General features: G+C 45.4%; 1 protein-coding gene across 1 annotated transcript in view; it reads right to left on the bottom strand.

The window, feature by feature from the left end:
• The window catches only part of LOC102825719, a 56227-nt gene that overhangs the window by 18311 nt on the left and 31445 nt on the right, over positions 1-6471 (bottom strand). The window lies entirely within an intron of this gene.

Raw genomic sequence — 6471 nt, 5'->3', positions numbered from 1 at the left:
TAATGGAGGAGAACTGCCCCATAGGGTTTCCTAGACTGTCATCTATTGTGTCACTATATACTCATATATACTCTTATAGATCATCCACTCACAGCGCCCCCTGGTGTAACAGAGGAGAACTGCCCCATAGGGTTTCCTAGGCTGTCATCTATTGTGTCACTATATACTCATATATACTCTTATAGATCATCCACTCACAGCGCCCCCTGGAGTAACAGAGGAAAACTGCCCCATAGGGTTTCCTAGGCTGTCATCTATTGAGTCACTATATAGGCGTATATACTGTTATAGATCATCCATCACAGCGCCCCCTGGACTAACGGAAGAGAACTGCACCCTAGGCTGTCGTTTTCTCAAGAACAGATAGCCAGGTGTTTCTCCTTTGGACCCTCTGTGTGGCTTCAAACCAGGCACCTTTCGGTTAGCAGCTAAGTGCTCTGTGGCTGCTCCACTGGGGCTGTGAGTCTCTCCTGTACTTTTTCAGTCTGCTCCCCATCATTCCCAGGCGGGTCTTGGACTGAGCTGAGTCCGGGGTCCAGGATGTGTGTTGGGGATCCTCAGCATGCGACTCTAGACAGGCAGGCGTCTGTTGTGGTTGTCTTATATTGAGTGCAGTGGTATTGACTGCCAACCACAAAGGGAGGGAGTTACCCCATGTTTGTCGTTAGGGTTCTTAAATGTGCAAAGCCACAGACAGGAGCTATGGCAAACATGTTGAAGGGTGGTGGGGTGGAGGGGCCACCCAGAGAATGTTGCCCAAATCCCTGCTTTGCTAGAAAGCCCGTGTTCCGGATGGCCCCGTGGGGACTCAGCCATGTGACCTGGGTGCACATCTCTCGCCGTTGAATTGAGCCATTATGACCAGCCACCGGAATTGCTCTTCTTGACAAACAGTTTGCAGTTTAGAAATTTGGAGTTATCATCCGGGTATCACCCAATAGTAATGGAGACAGCCTGCAGAGGTTTGGAGAGAAATGGGTAAGTTTCTCACAAGTGTTGTTTCCGAATCATGTTGGGGTTTTTTTTTTTTTTGTTTTGTTTTTGTTGTTTTGCTACAACAAAAACATAGTGGTCACTTAGGGTCACTTTACACTTAGACCATGTTTGTAAAGTCTGCCATACCTCCAGCAGGCAGTCCGTCCACACTGAAGGACAGAGCGAGACCAACAGACAGAGGACAAACTGGCCCTCTCTCAAGCACTAGGACCACCCTGGGAATCTCTAAGACATGCCCCCTTAAGACCTGAATTCTGCATTGCCATTACCCCAACCAGCAGAGGAAGAGTTAGGAGTTAAATTGGCCTATGAGGTTGAGAAATGCCGCTTACCACCACCAGGGTTCCCTTTGAGCAGACAGAGGCCTAGAAATTCCAAGGATCCTGGACCCCAGAACCAGACCTAAGTTTTGTAAGGGTGTTGAACAGTATCCCTGGTCTCTGCCCACTAGATGCCAAGAGCATCCTTAGCTAGTAGTGATAATTAAACGTGTCTGCAGACATTGACAAGTGTCCCCTGGGGGCAGAATCACTCCTGGTTAAGAATCACTGCAAAGATCCATCCATTCACCTGTGTGTGTGAGTGGATGGATAGATGGATGCCTGTGTGCATGGATGGATAGATGGATGCCTGTGTGCATGAGTGGATAGATGGATGCCTATGTGCATGAGTGGATGGATAGATGGATGCCTGTGTGCATGGATGGATAGATGGATGCCTGTGTGCATGAGTGGATAGATGGATGCCTGTGTGCATGCGTGGATGGATAGATGGATGCCTGTGTGCATGGATGGGTTGAAGAGGAGATAGAGACAGACAGATGACAGATAGATGGAGACAGATAGATAGATGTGATAAATTGATAGATCGATAGGTAGATAGATTATAGATAGATACATACATACACAGATGATAGATGGATACATAGATGTGATAGATAGAGATAGATACATAGATAACAGATAGATATATGTGAAAGATAGATAGATAGATGTGATAGATCAATAAATTGATCAATCGATAGATAGATATATGATAAAGATAGATAACAGATAAATAGACATATGTGATAAATAAATGATAGATAGATAGATAGATAGATAGATAGATAGATAGATAGATAGATAGATAGATAGATAGAGATGTGATAGAGAAATGGATGTGATAGATAGGGAGGGTGGATGGATGGATACATGGCCAGAGAGAGAGATGTGGTGTGCTGTATGTATGAATGGATGGATGAACAGGTATGTAGATAAATAAAAGTAAGATGTATAGAAACAGATAGATCAATGATAAATGTGAGGTGATTTCAAGACTTGGACTGCAGGGTGGTACTGTGTGGGAGTTGTACTTGGCCCTGTCTAGGTGTGTGAGCATTTCTGTAAGCTTACCATTGTTGGCAGGGATCTGGATGAGAATGTCATACTTTAAGGATAAGGAAACTGAAGCTCAGAAAGATTGGGGACCTCCAAGAAGTCAGCAGGCAAGAAATCAAACAACATATTGCATTAGGCAAATCTGCTACATCAGACCTTTTTAAAGTGTTGAAGAGCAGAGATGTCAGCTTGAGGACTAAGGTGCGCCTGACCCAAGCCATAGTATTTTCAATAACCTCATATGGATGCGAAAGCTGGACAGTGAATAAGGAAGATCGTAGAAGAATTGATGCTTTTGAGTTTATGGTGTTGGAGGAGAATATTGAAAGTGCCATGGGCTGCTAAAGGAACCAACAGATGTGTGTTGGAAGAAGTGCAGCCAGAGTGCTCCTTGGAAGCCAGAAAGGTGAGACTTTGTGTCTCATACTTTGGACATGTTATCAGGAGGGACCAGTCCCTGGAGAAGGATAGCATGCTTGGTAAAGTGGAAGGTCAGCGAAAAAGAGGGAGACCCCTAACGAGATGGATTGGCTCAGTGGCAGCAGCAATGGGCTCAAGCGTGGCAATGATTGTGAGGTTGGCCCAGGACTGGGCACTGTTCCGTTTTGTTGTGCATAAGGTCGCTGTGAGTTAGAACTTACCCAATGGCACGTAACAACAACAATGAGAGGAGTTAGCTGCCAATGTCAACCTGGATGGACATTATGATGTCACTTATATAAAATGTCCCCAGAGGCTAATCTATAGAGACAGAATGTGGATTTCAAAACTACCAGCTGTTCCACGGGAGAAAGATGAGGCTTTCTGCTTCCGTAAAGATTTACAGCCTCGGAAACCCTGTGCAGGGTCGCTATGAGTCAGAACCGACTCCACGGCACATAACAACAACAACAACAACACGGGGTCCTGGTGTGGTGCTGCGGGTTAATGCGCTGGACTGCAAGGTTGGTTTGAACCTCAAGGTCAGTGGTTCAAGCTCACCAGCCACTCCTTGGAAACCCTATACAGGGTCACTATGGGTCGGAAGTGACTCGACAGCACGTCACAACAAGGGTTTGATGCTGAGGAAATGGAGACCATATGCTAACAGGCATAGGGCTTTCCTTTCTGGGTAATGTTCTCGAACTAGATTGGAGTGGCGGTTGTTTAACATGGTGAATGTACAAGGGTCAGTCAAAAAGTACTGCTACTGGGGTTCCAGTTCATCCTCATACAGATTTACTCCAAGATGTTTACACTTGTCTCTGCAAACAGCGGATGGCTGCAGACAAGTGTCTCCCAGGAGAACTTGTGGGGACTTAGTCTTATTATTATTAGGGTGACTTCACTGAAAACGTTCAATCAGAACAGTGGCTTCTGAGGGGCTCAGCTGGGGGTCGCCTCAATTCAAGGCCTAGAGGTCAACTCCAAAGGTTGTGGAGACTGTTTTGGGAATCCCAAAAGAGTCCATCTTGAGAAATTTTCTCAAAGGGCATTGGATGATCAAGGGGGTTATTAGGAAGACGTTTTCTTTTTTAAAGTTTTTATTGTGAACTGGGTGATAGTTTACATGGGAGAACATTGGTTTTACACCACCGTTTCATTGCAATGATTACAATCCCCTCAGTGCATCATCATGCAACAGTATTTGCTTCCATTCCCTCTGGATTTTGTTTTGTTGTGTGTTTTTTTGGCCCTGGGAGAATGTACACAGAAGCATTTAGTAATATATAAGAATTTTAACAACCAAAGGGCACATTCTACAATCCTGCCTCCAGGCCGCCAGCACCCAATCCTTCTCTTTCCATGAATCCAGGGTCCTCAGCTTCTCCCTCTCTCCATATCCTCATCACTGCCTCCATCTCTGGGGTTGCTGCTTCTCTGGATAAGGTCTCATGTTCCGCTTGTGCTCATTTCCCTTGATGGTCCTAGGGTCCTCTGTTCCTGGACTGTAAGATTAACAAGCCCCCACTTTATGTTACAAAACTTCTACCTTTACAGTTGTGATAATAGCAGTTAGTCATGATAACAATTACACATTACTAATAGGGAGAAGTTTTAACACAATTGAAAACAGTGCTCCAGAAAGTAGCGTCCGTGGATTTTTTTCCATTGCAACAATGTATCTACTCATTGTTTAATTGTAATAAGGGCTACTGTACACGAATTTCATTGGAAAACCTTATCCCACTCACTTACAGCCCTCATCTTACCCCTTCAGATTTCTTTTTGTTTCCAAAAACGCAAACAGCATTGAAAAGGAACATGCATTGAGTCCCTCAAACATGCCCAAGCTGCCGTTTTGTCGTGGTGCCAATAGAAGGACGCAGAATTTTTCGGGGAAGAATTGGGGGGATGGAAACTCCTCCCGTCGAAGTGTGTAGACCTAGACGCAGGATCATTCCAGAAACAACAGCTCCTTGTTTGGATATTTTTGTTTAATTAAAGTACCCATGCTTTTCTGGGTACCTTTTCGACTTTTTCTCATCTTAATGTCATTGAAGTGTAGTGTTGTTGTTAAGTGTCAAGAGAGCCAGTTCTGACTCCTAGCAACCCCTTGTAGTTTCCAAGGAGCAGGTAGCTGGTGGGTTGGAACTGCTGACCTTGTGGTTAGCAGCCCAGTGGTGGCCATGTCTGATTTCATTTCCATACAAGGTGTGGAAGAGTCAAATCTATAAAGGTAGAAATTAAATTGGTGCCTATCAAGGGCTGGGACAAGAGGTGGGTGGCCACTAGTGGAGACAGCATTTCCTTTTGGGGTGATGAGACTGTTTTATAACTCGACAGGGGGGTGACTTACAATATGATGAATGTGTTCAATATCACTTTGGCTTTAAGAAACAGAAATAAGTTCTTGGACAGTTTAGGAGCTTAGAAGCCTGAATTCAGAGTGTTGGCTCTAAGGGAAAGCGCTCTTTCTCCTTCTGGTGGTTCTAAAGGAAGGTCCTCGCCTTCTTTCAGCATCCATGGATCCAGCGGTTCTTGGAGGTCTCCATGTGTCTTGGCATCAACCTTCCCCTGGGTCTTCCCAGTGCAGGGGCTCTCGATCCAGAAGTTCAGGGACCCCAGGACCAAAGGATGCCCTCTGCTCCTGGTTCTTCCTCCTTGGTTGTAGTTGTTGTTAAGTGCCATCGAGTCAGCTCTGACCCATAGCAACCCTGTACAGGATTTCCGAGGCTGTAAATCTTTACAGGAGCAGAAAGCCTCATCTTTCTCCCATGGAGCAGCTGGTAGTTTCGAACTGCTGACCTAGCAGTTTGCAGCCAGATTTGTAACCATTACGCTACCAGAGCTCCTTTCTTGGTGGTGGTGGTGGTGGTTGTTATCGTCAAGTGCCGTTAAGTCGGTTGTAACTCATAGCGACCCTGTATAGTGTTTCCAAGGAGCAGCTGGTGAGCTTGAACTGCCAACTTTGCAGTTCAAACAGCTTTGCAGTCTGCCGTATTAGCCCACAGTGCCACACCAGGACTCCTTGGTGGTGGTAGGTCCCTCTAAAGGACACACTTAGAAATGGCGACTTTTATGTTATGTGAATACCACAAGTTCACAACAAAACCAGAAAATAAGAGCCCACATCTGACTTTATTTGTAGGAGAGTCCAGAAGAGACAAATCCAGAGAGACAGTATGAGCATTTGTGGTTGTCAAGAGCTGGGGGAGGAATGGGGAGTCAGGGATGGCTGCTGTTAGGTGCATGGCTTCCTTTTGAATGTTCTGGAAGAGGGCAGATGTGCTGGTCATACAATATGGTGAGTATGCATCCTCCCACGGAGTTGTTGGCGTAACAATGGTGAAGGGGTGAAATGCGGTTGAGCCAGAAAAGGGGAAAACACTCAGCTGTCAAGAGAAGCAAAGTACTGGTACACACTACTGACCTGGGTCATGGAGACACACAATGTGGTCCATCCACACAATGGAGGATTACTCAGTCATGAAAAAGAAGCAACCCAAGTGTCCATCCACAGATGATGGTTACACACAATGTGGTCCATCCACACAATGGAGTATTACTCAGTCATGAAAAAGAAGCAACCCAAGTGTCCATCCACAGATGATGGTTACACACAATGTGGTCCATGCACACAATGGAGTATTACTCAGTCATGAAAAAGAAGCAA

The sequence above is a fragment of the Chrysochloris asiatica genome, unplaced genomic scaffold (genome assembly GCF_000296735.1).
Source record: "Chrysochloris asiatica unplaced genomic scaffold, ChrAsi1.0 scaffold00372, whole genome shotgun sequence".
Classification (NCBI taxonomy): Eukaryota; Metazoa; Chordata; class Mammalia; order Afrosoricida; family Chrysochloridae; genus Chrysochloris; species Chrysochloris asiatica.
This window is presented reverse-complemented; position numbering and strand designations above follow the sequence as displayed.